The following is an 8596-nucleotide window of genomic DNA, read 5'->3' on the forward strand; positions in this document are numbered from 1 at the left end:
CTCGGACTGCTCATGCTCTCGACCAAGGCCCTAGGCCCAATATATAATTTGAGCCCTTAACCCTACAACAACAATTAAGTTTTTGTATTTATCTAAAAAATTGATAGAGATGTATATTATATATATATATATATATATTTAAAAATCTAATAAAATTTCTACAATTTGGTGAAGTCACGTGGCGCAATCACAGCTTCTAAGCCCAACTTTTATTATATACTAGTCGCTAACCCGTGCGATGCACGAGAATGCTAACAATTTTTTTTAATTAAAAATAAATAAAAATTAAGATGAACCTCCAAATAATGTGACATTAGAATTGTAACAGCCATCAAATAATAACAAAATATACATTTTTCTAGATTAAAAAAATGACACAAATAGCCTTAGTCATTTGCTCGTGTAACACTGTTGCACCACTCTCAAATGACATATACACCACAGAATCATTTGGTTGCTTGTGTTACTTCTGTTGATGTTCATCTCTTCTTGAATTGTCACTTGTGGTTTAAATTGCTTTGGCATTTGTACTATTGGTTGGTTATTTTCCACAAGCCTATTATATTACATAAAGATATTAGACATAGTATTATAGACATGGTATAGTATTATGACCTTTCAAAAGGGTAATTTTGTCACTTTTTTAAATATCTATATTAAAAAAATAAAATAAAATAAAAAGTTAAAGGGAAACATTACAATAGGTAACTAAAGAAAGCAGAAAGTTAAAGGTTATGGAAATATGTTTGCTCTGAGTTTCTGAAGTAAAGGTTCAGAGATCATAGGATTTCTTAGTTGGATAAATAAAGCATAAGGGGATATTGTAAGAAAACATGAAACATGAGCTTTGCACATAAACATGAATTGCATGATAAAGGCAATATATGTATGTATCATGGGAGGATCAACTATAAGAGTCACCTCTTTTTACAATACATAGATCTATCACAAAGTCCAGAACTAACACCTTATAATATAAAGTTTCTCATGATGTTTGGGCTAACACATAGATCTATTATTTTAATCCAAAACTAAAATTAGTGATCAAAAATATATTATCAATCATTTATATTCTTTACTCGATGTGAGGAAAAAATTATTAAACCAATCATTTAGTTTGGTGGGGACTTTATAATTTTTTTGCTTGCTAACTATGTTTGAGAAAGTGTAATCCTATGAGTAAACCTACTATTTCAATCAGATGTGGCCATTTGTGGTTGCAGACCTATTACCCACCAAACATGGTGCCATGCATCAGTTTTCACAATACGGCTTGCATTGATGCTTTAAGCAGTATTGTAGAGACTATAAATAAATTAAAAATGTGAATCCAAAACAAAGCACTTACTGATCTTTGAATTTAGTAGTCTCAGGAATGTCCAAATCAATATAAACTCTTGTTCCACTTGTTGACGATAAGTTATACTCTCCTGCAATACACGGGATTCATTAGGAAAAAAAAAAGTACAATTGTCTACATACAAACTTATATTTGTGGTAAAAAGGCCATTCCATTCAGGCCCATTATTTGCACACTATTGAATATTGAAGTTTCAAAGGAACCTTCACAGTAACAAAGAGAGGTCTACATCAGAGGGCATAGTATCTTGTGGACATGTACGATATAGAGGTAAATAATCCAACTTTGCTATGCTAGATATAGATGCTAAAGATAATGACATTTGAGTAAAGGAAAGGGAAGGAATAGGGTCTCTCAAAGCCAGGAAAAAAAGCAATAAAGTAACTGGAAGAAAAATCAAAATGCCTCAGAATTTGAAATGACATCCCAGTATCCCACCCATCTACAGGAGGTTATTCCAGCTTCTTAGTGAGTCCATCCCTCACTCAAAGGTCAACTATCTCTACAAAACCTAATGAATATATCAAAAATTCTAACCTTTACACTCATTGACACATCCCTTAACACACAACCATCATAACTGATTGTAAAGAACTATTTTCCCAGTTCTTATCAGGCTTGCCTGGGCCTATTAGTTTCTTGTCTAAACAATGCAGCTAACAGGAAAGCTCTTTTATTAACCCCCAAAAGAAGCATATTTACTATCAGACAGCTCTGCAGGCTGTATGGTTCAACTTTGAAGTTTCCATAGTTTCACCTTAATAAAAAAGTTGGAAGTTTTGAAAACTTAAGTAAAAAAGTATATCAAAGTTTCAGAGGTAACTCAAGTTTAAAAAGTGGTTAAGAGAATCTGCAGATTGTAAGTCTGACACATAGTTTAGAAAAATGCCTATATGTTTAAGATCGTATTGAATATTTATCAGCTGTTTTAATTGGCAGTTGATGTTTGCTATGAAATTTTTTAGGTCGTGGTTCTGACTCCCTTTTTATAATACAAATTCTACACATTCAGATGATGTTGTATATATCTGCCATGTAATTTGAGGGTAGATTAACATCTTTTAGTATCCCTTTTAGTATCCCAGCTTGTAAGGTAGTGCTGTTTTTATTTTTCTTCCTTTTTAAATTAGATCATGTTTCCAATATATTGCAATTGCCCCTTTTCCATTATAGTTTTCAAAAAACTTCTTCACTATACACATTTTATCAGCATTGTTGTCTACCATTCTAGAAAGCAGAAGTTTCTCCAAAAAAAAATTTTCTAGAAAGCAGAAGAGTTAGAAGGGGGGAATCTCAAAATATATCAAAAATTGTAAAACCAAAAAACAACAATACATAGTTTAGTTGTAAACAGAATGTGATAAACCATTTAAAAACAAAGACCCAATACAAATTTGGTTCTACAAATACAAAATTTGTATTTAAAGCAACGCAATACACAATTCAAGTTAAGTGAAACAGTCAAGACTAACACAGTAAGATTCCAGTGCTATTAAAGACGCAATTTAAAAGCTATAAACACAGCACCTGATCTGATTCAGATAATAAGGATAGTTTTCTGAGAACTTTATTTGAATATTGTAGTACGAATCAAAATTAAATTGCCGAAAAACCCTAACAGAACAAAAAGGCCTAAAACAAAATTGGAGCAAAAAATTAGTAATTCCGTAAGATCCAAAACTCTAAGCAATCTTTTTTGTAATTTTCGTAATCTATAAAATACCTTGACTTGACTATGAAAAGAGAGAAACAAATTAGAGGTCAAGACTTGAGCCAGCAAAGGCTATGAACCAAATAGGATTACAAAAACATACCAATTAGAGGTCAAGACTTAAGCCAAATAGGAGTACAAAAACGTACGAATTAGAGGTCAAGACTTGAGGCAGCAAAGGCTATGTATAGATAGAGCCAGACTGAGAGAAGAGGGATGCTCTGAGAAAGGAATGAGGGGCAGCGTGAAGAGAGGAGCAAACCTGCGTGCTGAGTTTGCGTTTGTGTGTATTGAGTTTTGTTTATTTTTAAAGTTAAGTATAGGGTTAAAAAAAAAAGTTTTTTTAAAGATAAGTATTGGGTTAAAAAAAAAGTTTTTTAATTCTATTTTTTATTTTTAAACGTTGTATTGTGCTAATGTGGAAAATTGTGGTGCTAGCAGAGTTTTCGGTTTTATATATATATATATATATATAGATAATATGATTTTCGACTTTAAGAATAAAGAGTAATTTTTTTTTTTTTTTGAGAAACCGAATAAAGAGTAAGTGTTTGTGAATTGTAAGTGTAATTTTTTATTATTATTATAAATTTATATTATATGTATGTGAGTGTGTTTAATATTAATTGTGTATATTACTTTTTGTTATAATATTACATATTTGTGTAAATTATGATGTGTGTGGATGTTTGCTTGTACAATATAAATATAATATAACTTTATATAATTTAATAATTAAGAAATAGACAGGGTTTTTTTTTTTTTACATGTGTGTGTATTGTTATCATATTAATTATAATAACTTTTTGTAATAAAGTAGTAAAATTCAAGAAAACAATTGTAAAACTAATGATTGTTCAAGCATTACCACCTCACATCTTTGGTACAATGGTCACTCCACAAGTATAAATACTTGTGGGGTGTAGGGGAAAAGAGCCGGGGTTCAAGTCTCCAGGAGGGAGTTTCACACACATATACATTTAGATTAGGCTGTATAATTTATATATGAATAAGTCTGATTGTGTACATTAATAATTAATACGGAGCCAATGAGTTGAAATTAGTCATTTAGTCTAAAATATTTTTATGAAAACAAAGTCAAATAGATAATAACAACTGTATAAAAATAACAATGTTAGACAAACTTAACAAAATAAAATTATCATAAATTCATACAATAGCTACCCACATTAGCAATAGATATTCATAATAAACTATCATGTAACATTCAAAATTTGAAAACTTGTAAAACTTTATGTAGTGTTATTATTATTATTTTTTCGATAATTCAATATATTCAAGTTTTCTTTTTATTAAAATTTTGTAGTGAACCCCATAAACAAAATTCCTGGAGCCACCACTGCCAAACCCATCAACAGTGAGACCCACAATCAGAACCACCACCCACAACACAACCAAGAGAGTGAGAGAGGAGAGAAAATCAGAGAAAGAGTGAAAGGAAGAGAGAACAAAAGAGAGGAAAAGGAGAAAGCGAGAGGTCTGAGAGACGTTGGGGAGGAAGAGAGAAAGAGTAGGGAAAGAGAAACGTTGGGGAAGAAAATAGTTTTTAAATCAAAGGAGGAGAGATGTAGAATAAAAAAATTAGTTTTTATTTTTAACTTTGTAGAATAAAAAATTAGTTTTTATTTTTAACTTTGTGTTACCATAAGTTATCAAAGATGACAGCTTAATGTAGCTAAGTTGTTATTTTTTTTAGCTATAGCACCTTTTTTGTGAGCCATATTTTAGTGCTTTAGTTGTCTAAATAACATTTTGAGAAATGATATGTCTACAACATTTTTACAATATTTTTACAACAAATCCTAAGTGGCAAGTTGTTACTAGTTGTAATTGTTGGAGCAAAAAAGTAATCTTAGCGTTAGTTTGAAATTTGAACCAATAACAACTAACCACTTGTGATTTGTTGTAAAAATATTGTAGATGTAACATCTCTCTAACATTTTATCATTTATACAATCCTTGATGTGAATGCTCTAAGTTGGATAAAAGTGTAGATAGGCTCAATAAAAGAAAAGAGGCTTGTAAGTCATTAGGTTTGATTGGTCTTTTTTGTAAGAAAATTAGGTTTCAAAACTCACCACTCTTTCACTTGTTATAACATTATTTTATTTAAAAAAAAAAAAAAAAAAAAAAAAGATGAAAACCATATTTTCGTTCCTACATTTTCATGCAATTCCACTTTGGTCCCTAACTTTTATTTCCACCATTTTTAGTCCTTATCCTGAAAAACATGTCTCGTTTTTGTTCCTGCCGTTACATCAGAGACGGAAAATGCACACGTGACAAATGGAGTACACTGTTGGCACACTAAAAGCTAACGTGGCCATTAAAGTAATAATAAAAAATATTATTTGGCATTAAAAATGCCACGTCAGCATCTAAATTAAAAAAAATTATTAATTTTAACTAAATAAAAAAAATTATAAATAGAATTAAAAACTAAAAATCACATGAATTGAGATCTAAGTGTGTCTTGAACAAGAACAACAAGAACACAAACCCAGAAATTAAAAAAAAAAAAAAACAGTTAATCAAAACCTAGCCAAATCAACGACAAAACATCTAAATCATCCAACATCAACAACAAATCAACATAGCACCAATTAGACCATAGATCATCAACAAACCATAGAGAAAACCCAATCATAAACCCAAAATCCATAAATTACATCTTCAAACCACAGATCCACACCACCACCACATCCACGCCAACACCCACAACCACCACAAGCTCTGTTGTCATCAGCTCATTCGCCATTGCAAACAATCGACGAATCCTCCAAAATGATGAACTGCAGCGCTTTCGAGTGGGCTTTCCAGCACTTCCTCCAGCTCGAAGTTGAACCGTCTGAGATCGAAACCACAACTGCGTCGTCCTCCTCGATGAGCACGAACAAGAGCAACAACAGAATGATGAGCACGACGGTGAGCTCGACGACGTCGTTTAATGCCAGTCCTCTGCCAAATATTCCAATCGATTCCAAGGAGTACCAGGCTTTCCTTCAAAGTAAGTTCAATCTTGCTTGTACTGTTGTTGCTTTATCTCGGGTATTTTTTTTTTTTTTTTTAATTCCTAGGTTTGTGTTCTTGTTTAAGACACACTTAGATCTCAATTCATGTGATTTTTAGTTTTTAATTTTTTTATTTAGTTTTTTTTTTTTAAATTTAAATGTTGACGTGGCATTTTTTAATGCCAAATAACTTTTTTTATTTATTTATTTTAATGGCTATGTCAGCTTTTAGTGTGCCAACAGTACACTCCGTTTGTCACGTGTGCATTTTCCGTCTTTGATGTAACGATAGGGACAAAAACGAGACGCGTCGGTGGAAATAAAAGTTAGAGACCAAAGTGGAAATCGCGTGAAAATGTAAGGACAAAAATATGGTTTTCGCCTAAAAAAAGAAAAAAGAAAAAGAGAGGAATTGAGACTTTAGCAAAATAAGCCAAAATACAAGCTTGGACAAACAGACCACTCTATTATCATATCATTTAGTTGATAAAATGGGGTTATGTGGATCATAATTCGTGACAAAAATGGTCACATGCACATCACATAACCATTCTCCACATTACTATATAAAAATAATAGTAACTTCTAAAATAAGATGCGTATAATATATGATCATTTTCTGTTAATTATAGTTAACAAATTGAAACGGAGTGGCTAGTTTGCATTTTACTTGCCTAATTTTCAGATGATGTTGTTTTATCTATCTCACTCTTAATTTGAACTCTTTACATGCCTAGTTTCTTCCTTTTGTAGGCAGGTTAGGCTTGGTAAATTAAAGTTTACCCCGTTTCTATTCAATTGTATTTCATTTCTTGCATTGTCATACATGTGTGATGTTATTAAGTAATGCATAGTAGAAGTTGGCAAAAATGGCCAAATACCGCTGTTGGTTGAAATATTTGGCGATCTATCACTATTTTAAAAATATATATGAATGTATCACTCTTTTAAAACTCGAGTTTGCTGTTTAACTCAAGTTCCAGGAACTTAGCCTTTAAATTTGCCATGCTATTTTTTATGGAATTCAAGTTTCTGAAACTCAAGTTACATAAAAAATTGGTGACTATTTTTTATGTAAATCTCTAATTATTTTACAAACAATAGTAAATCATCAAATATTTTCGCCAAAGGTAATGTATGGCCATTTTGGCTGTAGAAGTTATTGGTCGGTAGATGCTAGCTAGGAGCTCAGTTTGTAAACAGGAGGGCGTCTAATATTTTTTTCACTTCATAAATTAGGCTTCAAAGTTTGTAGAAGCACTTGACTGGATCTCTGTTCGGTCAAAAAGAGGGCAAAGAAAGAGAACATTAAATTAAAAGTGATATTTGTGCACTACAAAAAACTTGACGGTGTTTTGTTTGACATAATTGAATTGAATTATTATGATAATTTGAGATACATATTATTCAAATGTGATTGGGTTGACGTTGATACAGGTAGGGGATATAAGATAGATGAATTTGGGTTCCCCTTGTCAATTTTTCACATTTAATGCATGTTGGGAAGAGAATGACAGATGACCCATTTATTTTGGCATCTCAAGCTTTACAAGTATGTTATATTGAAGATGAAAGAGACAAGGATTGGCTTGTTGTTGTCAAAACAAAACCAAGGGATGTGTTCGACGTTGGTAATGGCGATTTGAGAGATAATGATGTAGACATTTATTGTGATAATGAGCCATATGATACAGTGATTGAAAATCCACCTAATAATGCAAATGACGACCTAAATTGGGCTTGAAATGATGTGGATGGAACCATAGTCGATACACCCCTTCCACTTGATGAAGAGAATTTTATGGATGATTTTGAGTTTGAAGAAGATTACTAGTCACAAGAGGGAACGTGTTTTATTGTTTTAGTGATTCTTGGTGATTAATGCTTTCAAGGGAGAATATTGTTTCATTGTAGCTTGCCTAATTAGTTTATCATTGCTTGAGTACCAGTATATATTGTTTTTATTGTAATGTGTCTAGTGACTATTTTGGATTTGAAACAATAATATTGCTTGCAATATTTACTTTGTTAGTTTGAGTTTTTAAATTGCGGATTTAAAACAATATTTTCTCAGCTACTAGGACTAACCCTTTTGCCAAGGTGTATGAGCCATTTTATTTTCAAAATTTTTATTAGACTAATACATAAATAGCATTATACCTGGTCCAATAGCTTGGAATTTATGCTCTTCTCATTTCTTTAGTGCTAGCCGAGTTCCCGCACGATGGGCAGGGAAACTTATTATTAGTTTTTTCCAATATTTCAATAATTTAGCCAAGAATCTTGTAACTTAACTGGTTGCCACATTTCTAACAAAGATGTCCAAGGTTCAAATCCCCCACCCCAACAATCGATGTATAAAAAAAATTATTTCAATAATTTTTCCAGTAAAAAAATTGTAATATTTAGTTATTTTATATACAAAATAGAAAGACAGTAATAATATTGTAGTGATTTGATTATACTATTGTGGGGCCCAACAATTCGTGGACC

At 31.6% G+C, this 8596-nt stretch overlaps 1 long non-coding RNA gene across 1 annotated transcript; it reads right to left on the reverse strand.

Annotated features, from left to right (window-relative positions):
• Window positions 1-414: 414 nt before the first annotated feature.
• On the reverse strand, window positions 415-3205 carry LOC115974069. Its single transcript, XR_004087834.1, has 3 exons — window positions 3175-3205; window positions 1349-1430; window positions 415-556 (listed from the first exon to the last, which is right to left on the reverse strand). It is a non-coding gene; the product is annotated as an uncharacterized LOC115974069 (long non-coding RNA).
• Between the last annotated feature and the right edge of the window lie 5391 nt (window positions 3206-8596).

Source organism: Quercus lobata, chromosome 2 (genome assembly GCF_001633185.2).
Source record: "Quercus lobata isolate SW786 chromosome 2, ValleyOak3.0 Primary Assembly, whole genome shotgun sequence".
NCBI lineage: Eukaryota > Viridiplantae > Streptophyta > Magnoliopsida > Fagales > Fagaceae > Quercus > Quercus lobata.